Here is a 20,057-nt window from a genome sequence, read left to right on the forward strand (position 1 = left end):
TCTCCCACCTGTAAGCAGACTCGTCCCCACCAGAGGACTCCACTCAAACTCCTTCAAGAAGTGGACACCTGCTGGAATAGCACCTACCAGATGCTTCAAAGGCTTTATGACCTGAGAGGGCCAGTAGGTGCAGCTCTGGCATCATTGCTCACTGATATACCCTCAATGACACCAGGGGAGTATAATGGTTGTTGGAGATTGCCTGAGAATCCTATCACCCTTCAACGATGCCACAGTGGAGCTGAGCTACACTGTAAAAAATAACCTATAGAATTTACACAATTTATCTAAGGTAACAATTTGCATCTACTTTGGTTGGGTAACTTTAAATCCAATATTTTGAGTAAAGACTACCTTCATTCAACAGCTATGAAATACTAAAAGAAATTAGGTAAAGTTTACCTAAACTTTTTCAATACAACTTACCCTAAATAATTGAGTAGTATTAGCTTAAGATTGTAAGCTAATACAATCTAAACTTTACCTATACCTATTTCATAGCTGTTGAATGTAGGTAGTCTTTACTCAAAATATTGGATTTAAAGTTACCCAACCAAAGTAGATGCAAATTGTTACCTTAGATAAATTGGGTAAATTCTATAGGTTAGTGAAGACAGAGCAGACAGTATTCATGAAGTCAACTTGTTTATTTGTTTAACCAAATTGTCTTGTTCAACCAAGTCTCTTGCAAGAGTATCACAAAGGATTCACAAATACTCAAACAATAATGTGTTTTATTTGCTCCAAAAATCAAACAAACACAACTCAGTGTTTTGTGTGTGTGTGTGTGTGTGTGTGTGTGTGTGTGTGTGTGTGTGTGTGTGTGTGTGTGTATGTGAGTAGGTGTGTGTGAGGGAGAGTGAGTGTGTATCTGTGTGTGTTTCTACAGCCAGGTCATTTCATGTGTGTGTGTGTATGTATATGTTTGTCTGTTTGTGCGCCTGGGTCACTTTGCAGCTGTGAATGTGTGTGTGTGTCCGCGCACATGTGTGTTTTTCTGCAGCCAGGTCATTTCTCAACACAACATTTAAACCTGTTTGCTCAAAATAAAATAAAATACACAGTATATATACACAACTCGGTGCTTCTGCTTCATATGTGTGAGTGTGTGTGTGTGAGAGAGTTTGTGTATGTATGTTTGTGTGTGTGTGTGTGTATGTGAGTAGGTGTGTGTGAGGGAGAGTGAGTGTGTGTGTGTGTGTGTGTATGTATATGTTTGTCTGTTTGTGCACCTGGGTCACTTAGCAGCTGTGAATGTGTGTGTGTGTCCGCGCACATGTGTGTTTTTCTGCAGCCAGGTCATTTCTCAAATAAAATAAAATACACAGTATATATACACAATTCGGTGCTTCTGTTTCATATGTGTGAGTGTGTGTGTGAGAGAGAGTTTGTGAATGTATGTGTGTGTGTGTGTGTGTGTGTGTGTGTGTGTGTGCGTTTGTGTGGGCACCTGGGTCACTTTGCAGCTATGAATGCACACACTGTGTGTGTGTGTGTGTTTCTGCAGCCAGGTAATTTTACAGCAGGTTTCTGAACAACCATACATAACAGAACATTTAAACCTGTGTGATCAAAAAAAAAGAAAAAATTTACAGTCATTCCAGTAGCTTGATTGGCTGTGGACTTTCTTTGACAGCTTTGCCCCATCGAGTGCCAGCAAAAGTTTCTGGAATACCTCAAATGTGTTCCTCAGAGTCTTGGGATATTCCAAGTTGAGGGCATAAATCAACCCCATCAGAAGCATACAAGCCCTGGTGCGGTTCCCACACCTGGTCAGGACTTCGTTGCCCTCGATCACAATGGGCACTTGATCCTCCTTACTCGTGGGCTCATGGGTAACAATCACCTTCATGGTGTGGTCCATGTGTCCCTCACATTGGTCCTCAATGTTAAAAAGAAAGAAACAAAAGCATTTGCATTTTTAGTGTATTAACAATATGCAATAATATAAGACCAGAGGAGAGGAGGAGGACAGTAGATGAGGAGGAGAATAGAAGGTGAGAAGAAATGAGAACAGGAGGTGAGAAGAGGACAGCAGATGAGGAGAGGAGAACTTTATTTTCTCAATTTTCAAGCCTCCATTTACAAAACTAGCTTCAAAGCACAGACATTTGAAGACACCATCACATCATGTTGCTGTTCTTTCACACAGCACAACACACCACCACAAGCCATGCATGAACTGATCCATATCCTGGCATGAGATGAGAGTATGTGTAACCATGTGACTACTACAGTGGCCCTGACCCTGTGTTGATCAATCATTTAATAACATACCTGTTCCTGGAAGAGCTGTTCTTGCTGTTCTCCAAGGTATTCAATGAGGCAGCAGACAACAGCATCCCTCTTTTTGTCAATGCTCTGGGACTGAAAGGAGATGCATTTTAGTGAGAGGAATTATAGTTGAAGTCAGTTGGATGATGAGACAAGGGAGGAGAAGGATAGGAGAGGGGATAGGAGAGGAGAAAATGAAAAGAGGAGAATATGAGAGGAGAGGACAGGACAATAGGAGAAGAGGAGGAGAAAGGAGGAATAGAAAATGAGTTGAGAGGATGATAGGAAATTAGGAGAGAAGGAAAGGAGAGGAGAAGGATTGAAGATGAGATGAAATGAGAACAGAAGAATAGGAGAAGAGGAGGTTATGAGAAGAATAGAAGATTAGAGGAGAGAAGGACATGAGAAGAGATGGAAAGGAGATGAGGAGAATGTAAGAGATGAGAAGATGATGTCTGTAAACAATTGTTGGAAAAAATTCTTGTGGCATACACAAAGTAGAGGTTCTAACCGAATTCATTTTGACATGAAAACCATGGAGTCATTAAAAAAATGAGATTTACTGACTTTAGAAAGTGTTAAAAAGTTAAAAAGTGACCCAAGCCCACACCAATCCCACACAAGCCCGGTATGGGCTTGCCAAGCGAGGCCCGCAGGTTTGGGTTCACTGCGGGCTCACTGCGGGCTCTCGCCGGAGAGATTATAATCTTATAATCTTATATGATCTTATAATCACGGAGAAATGAATCGAAACGTATTAGGTGTGTTTGATGTCTCCGAACGCCAGCCCAGCTGTGTCACGTAGGCTAGCATAGTAGCCTAATTACCATTCATTGATTGTGTAAACTGTTATATTCTAGCTTGTAAATTTAATAAAGGCTGCTATTAGCTCTACAGTGTTTTATAGCTAAAAACGTTAAAGTGACTTTGTTTCTGTTAAGGGCAAGGAGACGTGTTCCAGACTGTGTTCAAGTCTAACAGAGCAAAGAAAGCTTCAGCTCTTTACAGAGTTTTATGCTGTATCTTACGAGAGGCAGCAGGCTATCATTCTTTCTGGTTTGGAGCAGGTAAGCGAACTACACGATGCAACACAAATAGGTCCATGAAATAACAAACGTGTTACATAAAAGAGAAGCAACCGGCCCTTAAGACTTAGCCTATATACACAAGTTGCTCCACTTTGGAATAGGGGAAGCTCTGATAAGTTATAGCGAGCTATCTGGCTACAACTTAGCCTAAATACAGAATTGAAACAAAAGCAATAAGACACTAACTCTATAACGTAACTGCACATTACGATTTTAATTACAGTAGAATATGTACAAAAACGAATAGAAACCTACTGTAGGCTATTGCTCACAAATATATGATAATTAGTGTGCTTGCCCGAAGGGAAGCACACTATTGTTCTTCGTTTTTTACTATTTTTTTTATTCTAGTAGTTTTTCTTGCAGCTAACTACTCCTCGCCCGATTGAGATAGAGACGCCGTTCAAACACCAAAACGTCCGGCCCGATGCGGTGCAAGCTGCTATGACTTTTCGTGGCGGTACTCCTTGCCACTCCTTTTTTATTCCTCTTTTTCCATCACCTTTTTTCTCCATAGACTTGCATGGCAGAACTTTGAGGCATTATGACATCATAATAGGCTCATTAAACTGGCTTGCACCTGTGATTCACTGACAACTCTCACTGACACCTGCGCACGGTTCCTCTTCTCTCTCTGTCCCTCTCCATTCAACTGTATAACTAGGAATATTAAGAGACACCTTCCATACCAGGGCTCTACTCACTCATGCATACTCACTCATGTTTACTCACTCGTGCATACTCACTCATGCATACTCACTCGTGCATACTCACTCATGCATACTTACTCATGCATACTCACTCATGTTTACTCACTCATGTTTACTCACTCATGCGTACTCACTCATGTTTACTCACTCATGCATACTCACTCATGCATACTCACTCATGTTTACTCACTCGTGCATACTCACTTATGTTTACTCACTCATGCATACTCACTCATGCATACTCACTCATGCATACTCACTCATGCATACTCACTCATGCATACTCACTCGTGCATACTCACTCATGTGTACTCACTCATGCATACTCACTCATGCATACTCACTCATGCATACTCATTTGTGCATACTCATTTGTGCATGCTCATCCAGCAGGGAGAGCTGGAGAGCTGACACCTGCCCCAATTCCAAGGCACTTGTTCTCTCGGTCATGGCCGCAACAGAGCAAGCACACTCTCGCAGTTCGTTCACGAAACGCATTCTAGTTTGAGCTGCAACTTGCCTTGCCTCTCGACTTCACCTGTCATTGCCAAGACGAACGTTAACATCCTTGAACTTGAAAATCTCTAATCTCGACACATGCTGTCAATCAAAAAGAGTTCAGCTGTATGTAAAAGTCTTTTTACTTTACTTTTACCTCTAGCACAAGGTGAGTCGCAGACGACCACGTGGGCCTGACACTGAAGTTCCAAAGAGGAGGTACACCTTTAAGTACCATGTCCAACAAGGAGGCAAAAGACTGAGCGTTTGTAAGCTCACATTATGTCAGTCTTTCAACTGACCAACAGTCGCCTACAGGCAAGTTTTATATAGCCTTATGTTTTCCATTTAACTTTTCATTACATGCATGCTTTTAATGAGATACATTTTCCATAACATATTTACTTAAAGTTACTTATATTTGAAAAAGGTTATTCAAGAAAAGTTAGGCAGTCAGACTGAGGGAACAGAGCAGGTAGCTGAAGTCAGATCTCCATTAGAGGACTTAAGAGGAAAGCATAAGAACAGGTAAGTTATTATCCAAGCCTAGTCTAAGTGTTATCGTGAAAGACTTCATGCTGTCAGGAAACATATTTTTTGCGCTTTGAGATCGATATCAGAAGTGAAGTGCTATGCAATTATAATGTATGATTATTCTTTGTATCGTTTCAACATGTGGATCTTAATGATTGTATGTTAAAACAAATTCAGGCCCCTCCATCATTTATGTATAATCCCCTTGCCAATTATCCTCCACCAGCAACAACACCTCAGCCAACAGCCCTTAGTCCAGTACTTTACCCACCAGCAACACAGCCCCCACCAGCACCCTACCCCTCTTTGATGAGGCCAACTCCATCAACAGGTATGTTTAGTTGCCTGTAAAAATCTTCACCTGCCATAACGCTGTAACGCCATAATCTTAAAACTACATGCAAATGCCAAACATTTGTAGAGCGGCATAAAGGTGGTGGAGATGGCAGGTCAGAAGAGTTTGCATGCCGTCATATAATATGTAGACTACGAGGTAAAACCCTGTTCATTTTTTTTTCAGGTATTGAGAGATACATTGTCAACACTTTGGAGGAAATAAAGGAGAGGCTCACTAATCTTGAGAGATCAGTGGCAGCCATTACTCGACCAACAGGAAGGGATGCCACTTTGCCTGAGGGCTTAATATTACCCCTCCAAACCCCACAGGACCTGGAGATGCTGGAGGGTAAAATGGAGGACGAAATTTGGCGCCGAAATTTGGTATGTCAATGTTAATAGTCAGAGAGAGTGAGCCATTGAAACAATCTTTTGTCGTGAACCCAATCTTTTTAACAGTGCATGTCATTATTATTCGTATTATTGTTATTATTATTTATTTTTGATTCCTGTTTTTTCCCTTCCTGTTAGACCAATTACCTGGCGACCATTGGTGGGCACAACGCCCAAGTCGCAAGAAGGCGAATTCTGGTGACACTGCTTGGGCAGGGTTTGGCCCTTTTAATGAATTGGAGTGGCACTCATGGGAAATATGGAGGACCGAAAGTGCCAAAATTCAATAAATAAATACATCATCAATAATTATTTAAATGTGTCATTAATTAATTTAAATTGGAATTAAATACATAAATGTTATATTAAATGTGTCATTAATTTATTTAATACAATTCATTTTATGTTAAAAAAACGTATTTAATTATTTCACTATTTAATTAATTATGTCATGGTCCTATGTTGCAGCGCATCAATAATTTATTTTATCTGTTACACTCACCCATCAAAGTCAGTGGGCGGATTCCTAATACCTGATTGGTTAACCTGCACATAAAGTCAAGGCTTATCGATTCCAGACATTTGGATTGACGCAGGCCTCATTCCTAAACACTCGGTGTCAAACAAAACTTTTTCTTAGACGCTAAAAATCCAGAGCGTGCGAGGTTTCGATTTCTACTGCAAGTTCAACCTCAACTTAACACCTACGACCTCCTGTAAAGGTAAGTGCTATCTTCTGCTATTTTATGTTTTGCAGTTAACTTAGAACTGTTGTTACATAGACAAAGTGTAGGGGCTAGCCTACTGTTATTAGCGACGGTTGCTACTAAAACGTAATGCCATTTGCTACGGTTGATTGACGGGGACGGGAATGTATTTGTTTTCTCCTCTTTTACCCGGACGCATTTAGGTCTCGAAAAGAGGAAATGTCCGTGTAAAAGAGGACGTCTGCCTTAGTGCCTTGTCTTGTGTTTCAGTTGCTTGATGTTTGACTGTGTAAGGAATGTTGTTGACTTGCTAGTTTGTCATAAACAGCTGCTAGCAAGTAGCCGCTAGCAAGACATCCATGTTATTGTGATAGCCGTGTTGGCTAGGTTGCAAACAACTTCCCTAACAGTCAAACATCACCAAGTTCATTGTCAACATTAAAATCGCTATACATGCTAAATAACCTACAATTTCACTTATGTGGGCCTATATGATCATGAGGTCAGAATGCACACAAAAGTGTACCAAATAATACACACTTGATGCAATAGGCTACATGCTGTTGGAGCCTGAGGGTGGATCTTGAGCTAATTCTTTTATTTTTAGTGAAGGAAAAATAATTATTCCATGAATTAAGACAAAACATGAATGTGAATGAATTTTACATCTGTCAAATTATGTAATTCATACTTATGGAAATAACTATGTAGTGTAGTCATATAGTCAGATACGGACAATAGGTCTACATAGCCCTGTATAATCAATGCAATGATGTCACCATGTAGTTTTCAATAATATCTTGCTGTAGGCTAATATTATTTATATATGCCATTTGTTAAGTGTTCAAAAAGCTGGAACAAGCTGGTAAAAAAGGGAACCTTACAGATGTTTTTTTATTACTATCATAGATAAATATACCAGTAGCCTATCGTATCGTATTTGTGGTATTGTATTGTGGTATCGTATTGTAAGTATAGGGTTTGGTGATATTTTGGCATGTATAGTATCGAAGTCATAATTTTGGTATCGTGACAACCCTAGTGTCAACCATATACTTCATCAGTTTCAGTGACATTGCGTTTTTGGTATGGTGCAGATTGGCATTTTGTTAATGTCTGCTAAATTAATTAATGTGTGTTTCTTTTTTCCTTCAGGTTTACCTACAGAGAGGCAAAACTGGGAACCATAGCAACATCCATACATCCATCATCCAACGTCCATTTGTAGTTCCACGTTGGTGGGATGAACTGCCTAGCACTACCAGAGCAGGGGTTCAGATGTCATGCCTTATTTGAAAAAAAGGATGTTCTGTAATGCACTGCCGTTGTAACACAGCTATGCACCATGTAGTACACTAGTAAATGTGATCCATGGACCCACACCTGGCAAACTAAGCACCGGAGCAGCCAACACAAAGCAGATCAGGACATGCCATGCCCCCCACTTTACGCCGCTCTTCCCCCTCACTATGGCTCCCTTGAAATATCCCTTAGAACAGGCATGCAATTGTTAACATATTTACTACACATTTGTTTACATATCCACTACAAACATGTTCCTACCTAAACTGACATGTTAACAGCAAATATTCAACCATTCTAGGAAGTCTAGTTTTGAATAATTTAAAAGTGTATTGGAATATACTTATAAAATTGTCAAATGTTCTGTTGAACAACTTTAGATGAAGCCTTTTTTAAAGAGAATGTTCAGCACTTGAGGTCTTCAGGTAAAAAGCATTTCCGTACCAAAAACACTCATTGTTACATTTTACTGTTACTTAGGGCCTGATTTACTAATATGCGAGCGCTTCTTAATCTGCGTTCGCAAATTAACGCACGGTGTTTTTGCGCATTTTACTTGGTATTTATCAAGCCAGATCTGCGCTGGGCAAACTGTGCTTACTCCGCCCTTTAAAGAGCCTGATTTACTAAGATTGATTTGCGAACGCATCTTTGCCAGGCGCACATTAACGCACGGTGATTCCCCGCATTTTCCGTGATATTTATCAAGCCAGATACGCGCTGGGCAATCATTATTTAGCGCACCGTTAAAAGACTGGAGAACTTGCCAGCAAGTTACTGCCACCATGGAGATTCGAGGAAGAAAAAAATAAGGTTCAGCGAATAGATAGCGAATAGATAGCGAGATAGATATATTGGTTCACGTTCGCTCAATCACTGAACCTGATTCAATGGGTTATATTGTTGTTTTGCCCGCCATCATCTACAGCGAGATGTTTAAAAGAACCCGATTATAAATAATATGCTATTGGTGGCATTAATGCATAAACTGTCTATTATAACAATATATATGTGTACATGGCGAGATTAATACGTTCTACAAGGGACATGGGTTCACTACAATATATCCCCACTGAAACAAATACATTTACCAAGTAGACAGGCCTCTCCAAAATCACCGTTGCTCAATCATGGATAAATGGCACTATTCCGAAAGATAAAACTGTCATGGACAGACCATTTCCACGTAAGTAATGGTCATGTTGGCATCACATATGACCTGGACATTCATTGAATATGTGTGCTTTCTGTTTCGGTAAACGTGTTCGCGGATTGAAGGTGGGACTGTTTGCATGTGGGTGCGATCAATTTCTCCAATTACGTTCGGAAAGTTTAATTTCATATATATGAATATATGAATTATACGAGTTGAAACAAATATTTCTGTTCGCTGTCTCTGTCTATGTCTTTGCCTTGCTGCTGCCATATCAACGTTTTCAGACTCAGTGGAAATGCGCTGGGTTAAGACGTGCTTTTATGAGGCGGAGAATTAGCCAGCAAATCAGAGATGTGCGCTCGCCGGGCAGTTTAGTAAATACCACGCAGTTCATCATTAGGCGCACTCCTCCCATTAAATAGCGCTACACGCCTACGTTACCACCCACGTTTCCGAACCATCCCACCTGTTTGCAGGTACACACCCTCAAAGCGTTAATATGCGCCTGCGCCAGCTTAGTAAATACCGTTTTTCGTTACGACCGCTATTTTACGCCAGAAAATGGGCGCAATCCTGTTAGTAAATCAGGCCCTTAGTGTTACATACTACTGCATAAAATCATAACATGTATAAATTATTGGTTCCACAGAAGACAAACTGAGAATTGTTATAGTTGGTAAAACTGGATCAGGGAAAGTGCAACAGGGAACACCATCCTTGGACACAGGGATGCTTTTGACGAGGATGCCTGTTTCTGTGACCAAGCAGTGTGTCAGAGATGATGGAGAAGTGTTAGGAAGGCGTGTCTCTGTGATTGACTGCCCTGTAAACTTTGATACATTTATGGATGAGAATTAGTTCAAAACTGAGATAGAGAGATGCATTGGTCTGTCTCTGCCAGGACCTCATGTGTTCCTTCAAGTGATCAGACTAGGGGTGAGATTTACAGAGGAGGAAGAAAATGCTGTGGAATGGATTAAACGTAATTTTGGCGAACAAGCCGCTCTATATACAATTACTGTTCACTCATGTGGATGACTTGGGAGACAAAACAGTAGAGGGATATATTGCAAAATGCCTTCAATTCAGAATGGTCATGGGGAATGGGGGGTATCTTGCATTCAATAATAAAGTTAGGGAAAACTCCCAGGTCAAGAAGTTATTGAAAATGATGTTAAAACTGAATCCTAATCCATTCTACACAAATGACATGTACAGAAAAGCTCAGGAAAAGATTGAAGAGGAGGAGAGGATGAGACAGGAAGAGATTAAGAGGAAAGAGGAGAAGTAAAGTGGAAACAGGAAGAGGAGATCAGGAGGAAGAAGGATAAAAGGGAAAAACAGGTTTCCATGATAGGTGGTGGACTGATGGTTGCAGGAGGGGTAACAGCAAGAGTAGTAACTGAAATTGTCCTGGCACCTGTAATTTTAGGGGTGGCTGGTGCTGCAGGCTTGATAAGAGCAATTGGATACTTTGTGAAGCTTAAAACAAGAGAGCAATAGATGAGTGCATTATATCAAACTGTAGAGTGGATCATTATTATGATTAAAACAACAAATAGTGCATGTTGTGTTGATGCTCTGTTATGATTAAGACACATAGTGCATGTTGTGTTGATGCTGATTCAGACACATAGAGCATGTTGTGTTGATGCTGATTCAGACACATAGAGCATGTTGTGTAGATGCTCTGTTATGATTAAGACACAGTGCATGCTGTGAAGATGCTGATTAAGACACATAGAGCATGTTGTGTAGATGCTCTGTTATGATTAGGACACATAGTGCTTGTTGTGTAGATGCTCTGTTATGATTCAGACACATAGAGCATGTTGTGTAGATGCTCTGTTATGATTAAGACACAGTGCATGTTGTGTTGATGCTGATTCAGACACATAGAGCATGTTGTGTAGATGCTCTGTTATGATTAGGACACATAGTGCTTGTTGTGTAGATGCTCTGTTATGATTAGGACACATAGTGCTTGTTGTGTAGATGCTCTGGTATGATTGTTTATTATTAATCAGCCATAAAACTTCCATGTATCAGTATCAGATTAGTTTCTCTCTTTGTTATTAACATCTGTAAATTTGTTATTTGTTGCTTTTTTTTATCTTGTTTGCTTGTTTATCACTGAAATAAATGAACATTCCACCAGATCCAGTGGTCTTCTTTGTAAGGCCTATCCTCAGGCCTATCCTCTTCTGTGAAAACCACATGCAAAGAAATCATCTCAAACGTGTCATGCACTTCACAATAAAATCACCTCATGGATCATTATTAAACCATTGATTGAGTGGCAAATTACATCTTGACCCTTTAAATGATGAAGGGAGAATTACAATTTGAATCCAATCAGTCAAGAGAATCTCTAAAGCAGTCAATCTAGCGACCCCTGTTCTAGAACCTGTCCCAGTAGTCTTTAACAGTGCTGATTCTGTAAATGGGAATAAACATAGTGGCTTAGACCTAAACAATTCCAACCAATCAACACGTCCCTTCTGTGCTCCTGAAGCATCGTGTTGATTGGCTAAAATTATGAATGGATTGGATTTGCAAACCACACCTCTAAGCCAGAGCTACTGTCTGGGACTCCTGTGAATGGAGGAGGTCGGTGAGCTGAGAAAGCCGGCGCTCCGTCTCACTCAACACAAGCCATCTCCCTCAGGTACAAATGGTGCCCTCCTAATTGGCCATATACACAAAGTCAGCTGTGAGTCAGTGGTACAGGTTACATAAGTAGTTTAAATGTTTAAAGTAACTACAACCTCAAACTATTCCTGCTACTGTATAAAGTAGAAGCCATTTTGCCCTAAGCAATGATGGTAATACACATGGACACATTACACATTAAAAAATATATAGGGATAACAACCTAGCATCATTATTTATTGGATTAAAAACACAACCATTTTCGCCTTCTCTGTTGGGATACATGATGCATCTCATAGATGTGGCCACCAGGGATCACTGTTGTCCATCGCCTGATGCAGTGCACTCCTATTCATACTGCACTTTTCCAGAAGGAATGAATCAGTGACCTCTGTTTGAGTATATTACTCTGTTTCACCTCCTCTGCCTTCTGCCTGTAAGCTTCTCAGTCTGTGTGTGACTCTCGTGGCAGTAAAGGTGTTCCCACCATCAAGGTCAACCAGCATTTTGCGTTTGATCAGGAAGCAGTCTGTCACTGAACTGACAGAGAGACTGGGAAACTTCTGTAAGCATGCAAAACCTTTCACTGTCTGGAAATGTCAGGAATATGTTTCCTGTGCTTTGTTTTGTAAGTTTGTTATGCAAATAACTTTTGCCAACTTGGTTCAAATTTGTAGAAAGTTTATGATTTGGGTTTATTGCTTTGATTTTAATTGGCAACATGAGTTACTGTAATATTTTTGAGAGTTTAGCCTTATTCTACTTTCCTTTTCTCCACAGTGTTTAAAGTTCAGAGTATTGTGCCTCCTGAACCTGAGCCCAGAGATGAGTTCTTACAAGCTACACACACCCGGCCGGAAGCCTGCCGGTACTATTATTACTTTGCACTCAAAAAAGTTCTTTAGTAAACTGGTATGAAGAACAGCCATGGAAGGTAAACCTAAGGTGTGTGTTTGCTAGTATGAATGTTTATGCTGTAAATGTGTGTGTGGTGCGTTGTGTGTATGAGTCTTCTAGTATGTGTGCCCTCCCCCCAGATTCCCGACCTTTGACACTGGACCCAAACACGGCGCACAGGGAGCTTTGCCTGTCTGAGGGCAACAGGAGGGTAACACACTCTGACGAGTACCAGTCCTACCCCTCTCATCCCGACCGCTTTGACGGCTGGGGGCAGGTGCTGTGCAGATAGGGGATGTCTGGACGCTGCTACTGGGAGGTGAAGTGGAGTGGGGAGGAGGTCTCCATCGCCGTCTATTACAAAGACATCAGCAGGAAAGGACATGGCCATGAATGTGGCTTTGGATGCAACAATCAGTACTGGAGCCTGGACTGCTCCAAATCTGCAAACCCTTTCAAACACAATAACGAGGAGACTGAACTCCCTCTAGTGGCCAGCTCCAGAATAGGAGTGTATGTGGATCACAGGGCAGGAACTCTGGCCTTCTACAGCATCTCTCAGTGTGGACACATGTGTCCAATTTCCGATTTCAGTCCGATTTAAATCGGAAATTGGACACATGTGTCTCCTCAAATCTAGATTTCTTGTGTCCGACTTGAGTCCGACTGGACTCCGATGTAAACCCCTGGATACACCATTCGATTCCGCTGGGAAACCAACTAGACACGCATGTGTCTCTCAAATCTAGAGTCCAATTGGACAACAACAACTTTTGCACGTGCTTGAGATCCTGCCCACAGACATATACATGCATAATATGTGTCTATGATATGATAATCGCTGCTAGACGCTCAGTTCTTGTGCTCCCTCTCATTCACGTTGAAATACTGAAACCGAAACTGAAACTTTGAAACTGGAACGCAACTGTTTTGGACAGAACGCGCTAATTCAGTGAACAAATATTTTCATATTACTTTTCCACCAGTTGTTAGTCATGTAATCCATTCATATCGATGTGAATCAATCAATACTAATACAACTTTAACTGTGGTGTGTTTTTGTTTCATTTCACAACGTATTTACTGTATAATCAACGGTAGCAGATGTAAACATTCCGCATTTGATTTGAACTGACGTGGCCAAGATCTCGATTTGTCACTGCCATGTGCTTTGAGATAAAGCAGTTAACCCCCCATGGAGACCCCATGGAGAGAATCGGATCGGATCGGAGTACTGCCATCATGTGCACGCACTGTCTGACACAATGACCCTCCTGCACAGAGTCCAGTAGTGATGGCGAAATGAAGCTTCATGAACCCTCGAAGCTTTCCAGCCAGACGTGTTGAAAAAAGGTTCACTACTCGAAGCGTCGTTCGCTCTCTAGTGACACCTGCAGGTCAATAAAAATACGGTGTAAGAAAGATTTTCTCGGGACAGTGAATTTGTTAAATTTGTTGTGGTGCGCAAGGCCTGCTAAAATAACATGCACACAAACGTATGGTGGAAGAAAACGTTTCTCCATTAATTCAAATTTCATAGTAGGCGAATACAATAAAGGCTTTATTTTTGTATTCTTTGTTCTAATAATAGTTCGATCTGTAAATTAAGGATTACATGGTGGCACAACGGTTAGCGATGTCGGCTGAAACGTGGGACTGTTTAGTTTCGAGTCCTGACCAAAGCGAATTTTAAACGGTGCTTTACATTAAAAAAAAAGCCTGTAAATTATCTTTACTCTCTATGCCGTTAGAACAGAGTGAAAGTGCTTTTGGAATACTGGTCAGTACTTTGGTAAAACCAATAAGTGCTTCTGGACAACTGGTCAGTGCAGGGCACTGAAAAGGGGGAGAAATCCCTTATCAAAAAGTCCTTTTGGATTCCAATAGAGGAAATCCTGTAGGATTCCTATCATATTTTGGAACCGGAATCCCATAAAAAAAATCCTACTGGATTTGAATTCCTATAGGATTTCGGTTCCAAAATATGATAGAAATCCTGTAGGATGTTACTAAATTAAATCCAGTAGGATTACGAAATTCCTATAGGATTTCAGTTCCAAAATCTAATAGAAATCCTGTAGGATTTTCTGTAGGATGGAATCCCACAGATTTCATTCTTACCGGTTTTACGTTTACAGGATTTTTAAATCCTATAGGATGTTACTAAATTAAATCCTGTAGGATTATATAAAATTACTGCATTTAAATAAATCAGTTCCCAATAACAGTGACATGAAGTAATGACATTTATTAGATATAAATACATAAATTATAATTAATCAGTTTGTGTGTGTGTGTGTGTGTGTGCGTGTGTGCGTGCGTGCGTGCGTATGCATGCGTCAGTCAATGTGTCCGCCTCTTCTCCATCTTCTCCTCATCCGCACATTTTTGGGAGATGGCCCTCTTTACCTCCCCCTGGTCAGTGCCATATCTTTTTGTGATGTAATCTGTGGAAACAAAAACAGCAGGGAAGTTAAAGAATACGTTAGTTAGTATTCTAACTATGTTTGTAGCCGTTTTTATTAGTTTGCTGGTCAGATAGTTTTGGCATCCTCCCAGGAGATGTTTGCCATTGCCAGAATCGACTCAGTAATCAACATACATTTGGGTAAATAAGATATAACCATGATTGAGCCTTTCAGTGCCCTCTACATGTACTGGCACCCATGTTAAAGAGGTACTTAAGTCAATATATCAATCATACATTGTAAGGGATGGAGAAAGGGTTTTACTCACTTATAATATCGCTGATGTTGGCTGGGTTGAGCTGGGGCTTTGCCACTTTTCCCAGGAACGCATTAGATTGCCTTCCCGTGTACGAGTGACTGGCCAGCACACTCCGCCCAAAAACCGCCAGCAGAAGGTCCTTGGTGGCCTTTTTCGGGTCTTTCCACTTTACATGTGCATATTGCTGTTGCGTTATTGCAGTTGAAGGTCCAATGTGAACCTGTGGTGATGGCCCTGGTGTTGGTGGTGCTACTGGCCCTGGTGTTGGTGGTGCTACTGGCACTGGTGTTGGTGGTGCTACTGGCACTGGTGTTGGTGGTGCTGCTGGTGTTGGTGGTGCTGCTGGTAGTGGTGCTGCTGGTGTTGGTGGTGCTGCTGGTACTGGTGTTTTGTGGTCTGTACAGAAAGGGATAATTCACAGGGCATTCCAAAACACATACATTCCATTTGCTTTGAGTACCGGTATAAAAGTCTTACTTGTAATTATATGTTTCTCCAGCCGATTAATACGGTGGTGATGATATCAATTAATAAATGTTTTATTTCTTCCAGCTGGTGTGTTATGACCTAGAGAGAGAAGAAAATTATGAGTTGGTCTGAGGGGCAAAACTTCCCGGTTAAGGACAACAAACACGACTAGGAAAGACTGTATCCATGTGTCAGAAACAATAGCACACATACAGCTCTGAGTTCACTTACGGCTTCAGCAGAGGACTTTATCAGAACAGCCTGTGGAGAGGAGAGGAGGACAGAACCACATATGTTAGGAAAGACTGTATCCATGTGACAAACATTAGAACACATACAGCTCTGAGAACCATTGGAGTTCACTTACTGAATCAGCAGAGGACTTTATCAGACCAGCCTGTGGAGAGGAGAGGAGGACAGAACCACATACATTGTATGTTAGGAAAGACTGTATCCATGTGACAAACATTAGAACACATACAGCTCTGAGAACCATTGGAGTTCACTTACTGAATCAGCAGAGGACTTTATCAGACCAGCCTGTGGAGAGGAGAGGAGGACAGAACCACATACATTGTATGTTAGGAAAGACTGTATCCATGTGACACAAACAATAGTACACATACAGCTCTGAGTTCACTTACGGCTTCAGCAGAGGACTCTATCAGAACAGCCTGTGGAGAGGAGAGGAGGACAGAACCACATACATTGTATGTTAGGAAAGACTGTATCCATGTGACACAAACAATAGTACACATACAGCTCTGAGAATCATTGGAGTTCACTTACTGTATCAGCAGAGGACTTTATCAGACCAGCCTGTGGAGAGGAGAGGAGGAGCAAAGTAATCACAAGTAATTCACTGATGGAACAAATACTGCTCTGAAAACCCACAAACAAAATGCCTGTACACTTACATGGTATTCCCTAAGCAAGTTGCTTGCCAAAGACCTCTTTTTTTTTTTTTTGGCAGGGACACACTCTTCCTGTAAGAGATGAGAGGACATGATTATGAGTGACAAATTAGATATTCTACCCTGTATCTGTCGCTAAATTAATTGGGTTCTATGGGTTTTCCTGAAAAAGAAGTGTATATATACCACAAGCACTTAGATCAACAGGAGCGATTTTTTTTTTACACTGGGATGGAATCAGTAAGACCTTCCATCAGGTTACCCATACCACTACTTCAGCAGCATGTTTCCATACTGTTGGATTTCACATATGCTCACCTCATCATTGACGATGTCAGGTAAATATTGTGCAGGGGGGCGTTTTTCCCTCTGCCCACGGCCTTTAGGCCCGGATGCTGTGGTGGGGCCTCGTTTCCCCAGCTCCAATTTTGCGAGTGCCTTTAGCAAAGCATTTCTACCCCCTGATAAAGATAACAGCAACATGTAACTCATTACAGTTCCTAGAGGTTTCTTAGCAAGACATTGTTCCTGAAAAGTGGCATCTGTGAAATCAACATACACATTTTTTTCTATTTCCTATTGATTCGTACTACTGTTATATTGACTGCTGTCATTAAAAGAAACACATGAACATCATAATTCATTTAAGTGTTTGTGTCCGTGTCCGCTGCCGCGGCGCCCCCCCCCCCAAGCTGCAAACCTAGGGGAAACACTGCGTAGGATACTGTGTATATACTTCAAACCATTACCTACCTAACTGTACAATTCTTGCTGGGCTGGACTCCTCCAAATACTCAACATCACAAATCTGCCCAATTTTCATTTCCCCATTCATGATTTTTTTTACTGACATTACATCCCATGTTGGGGGATCTTCTATCCACTGAATCAACATGTGGATGTTGTTAGTCTGGGGAAAGATGGGAGAAATGTGAACCAAGACTGTTTTCTTCTTTTGGGTAATGTTAGTGATTTTTAACATGTAAAGAACAAAAGAAATAAAGGGGAGACACAACATTTGCTTCAGGTTAAAATATGTATTCGTGCGTCCGAAGAGTTGACTTCATGACACATTGTCGCGAGCACGGTTATGAAACTGCGTGAGCTTAACATTAAACTGACATTGCAAACAAAGCTGCAGTGCTGCTGTACGTTACTGGAAGCTATAAAGTATATACAGGACATAACGTCAAGTTTGTGCCGGTCATTTAACTCAGGTAAATAGTCAGTTAATAACAATCACTCCCGCAAACGGGATATTGTGAAATCAGTTGCGCTAGCTAGCTAACTCTTACATTAACTGTTGTCGCTAGTGCTAGCTCTAAATAGCTCCATTGTAACCAATATCGTTTATAGTAATATAGTTGTTACTTTATGTAACAAGGCATACTGCTGGGGCTTAAGAACAGTTTAATCCATTATTATTAAACTATTAGGCATAAACAATTGTGGCCTACTTACGGTCATTGCGTGTCTTCTTATTTTCAACGACATTTCTTTAACTGACCTTTTTTGACGTACAGAACATCATAGAGCTACTTCGAATACTGTCGGCGGAGCCTCAGATTCCGAGTGTTCCTCGCGCAGGTGAGCGCTCTGAGTTCAGTGGCTCAGAGGGGCCGATAACGGTATCAAACGCCAAACACATTAACTATGTCAATGTCAATTTTATAGCCGCACCAGAGTGCTTCACATACAACTAAGTGCAATAAGCAAGGAATGAAGGCACACACACACGAACAGAAGGGCAATAGTTAAAATAAATTAAGAAATGCAATAGAGAATAACATTAACCACATATATTGTTAAAATCTTAAGTTAGTTAAGTGAAAAAGTACTATCTTAATAGCAGACTAATCTTATTCACACTATGTTATTATGCTCTTAGTTTTCTTCCGAGAAGTATAACCAAAGCAAAAAGGCTTGCTCCAAATATGGAAACAGGAGCGGATAGAGTGCCGTGCAAAAAGGGCCGATATAAAAGGTAAATATGAAGGAAAGATATGTTTTATTAATCCTGTCAGGGAAGGGGGGTAGGAATAGTAAACAATATGTACATAAAACCTACAGTAAATAACTAACAGTTTGAATTAAAAAGATAAGTAGAGTAAAGCAAAATAAAAATAATTGTGACCAAGGCAACAACCTGCTTATTCAGATTTCTAGATCCAGATGGTTTAAGTGAGGTGCCAAAGACCAGCAAGTGGCGGACCAACCACTCCACTGAGCCTCATCACATCCATGTCGACAATGATGATGAAGACGGAGATATTTCCCAAGACAATTCAGACATTTATTTTCAAGCTGATTCTCCACACCCAAATCTAGACATGCCCAATTCACACACAGATTCCATGGATTCCCCATTACACCCTGGCTCCGAGGTAACATTGGCTCAGTGCATAGTTTTAATCCTGGCCTTTGCCCTGAGACACAGTTTGTCATCCAAGGCCATTGAAGACCTGCTAAAATTGTTAAATATTGTTTTACCACCCATGAATATCTTGCCACACTCTCTACACTTGTTCAACAAATTCATCCAAGAGCCATCAGATCACATAATAGTCCATTTGTTTTGCAAATGTTGTGGTGCAAATTTACCAAAACAAACATCACTCTGTGTACACTGTGGTGATGACACAAACAAGGACAATGTGAAAGATGGGGATTTCTTCATTAGTCTCTCCATAGACAATCAAATTAAGGACATCCTCCAAAAAGAACACCTTAGTGATTGTGCACCACCAGGTGATATCCTCAGAGAGACCAAGTACAGACCTGGGGACATTTCTTTATTATGGAACTGTGATGGTGTGCCCATTTTCAACTCCTCATTTAACTCCCTATGGCCGATCCGTTGCGTTATTAATGAGCTTCCCGCCGAAGTCCGGTACAAAAATATACTGCTTGCTGGTGTTTGGTTTGGGCGAGGGAAGCCAGACATGTCAACATTTCTCCACCAATTTGTGCAAGACATAAAAAACACAAATACAAATGGTATCACCTGGAAGCATCCTCACACTGGCTTGATGCAAATTTCAAGGGTTTTTCCTAGTGCCTGTACATGTGATGCAGTGGCAAAATGTTTGCTCCAAGGCATACACCAGTTCAATGGGTCCTATGGCTGTGGATGCTGCCTTAATGAGGGACGAGTTGTAGCCAAAGGTCGTGGGTTCACACGGGTGTATGACGACGTTCCTGCTCAGTTAAGAACGCACGAGCATATCATAAGCAGTGGAGAAAAAGCGATTCGGAGCAATATCGAGCACGTTCTTGGCGTCAAAACAGTTTCCCCACTAATCCTTCTTCATAGCTCTGGATTTGGCTTTGATATGGTGAAAAGTTTTCCAGTCGACTACATGCATGCCGTTCTGCTTGGAGTCACTAAGCACTTTTTAGAC

The 20,057-nt window shown here is 41.0% G+C and overlaps 2 pseudogenes across 2 annotated transcripts in view; both read left to right on the plus strand.

The window, feature by feature from the left end:
• Positions 1-3,016: 3,016 nt before the first annotated feature.
• Positions 3,017-10,501, plus strand: LOC308376382 (annotated as a pseudogene). The gene is made up of 8 exons: positions 3,017-3,028; positions 3,216-3,341; positions 4,734-4,839; positions 5,331-5,435; positions 5,625-5,824; positions 5,972-6,031; positions 6,474-6,555; positions 9,639-10,501. The product of its transcript is annotated as an uncharacterized misc_RNA (transcript).
• Positions 10,502-11,599: 1,098 nt separating this feature from the next.
• LOC308376383 (tripartite motif-containing protein 16-like) overlaps positions 11,600-20,057 on the plus strand; it is a 270,456-nt pseudogene continuing 261,998 nt past the window's right edge. The window contains exons 1-4 of the transcript in view: positions 11,600-11,666; positions 12,092-12,215; positions 12,431-12,490; positions 12,688-13,108. The product of the transcript in view is annotated as a tripartite motif-containing protein 16-like (transcript). The remainder of the gene's footprint in view (positions 11,667-12,091; positions 12,216-12,430; positions 12,491-12,687; positions 13,109-20,057) is intronic.

The sequence above is a fragment of the Sprattus sprattus genome, assembly GCF_963457725.1.
Source record: "Sprattus sprattus genome assembly, chromosome: 15".
Classification (NCBI taxonomy): domain Eukaryota; kingdom Metazoa; phylum Chordata; class Actinopteri; order Clupeiformes; family Clupeidae; genus Sprattus; species Sprattus sprattus.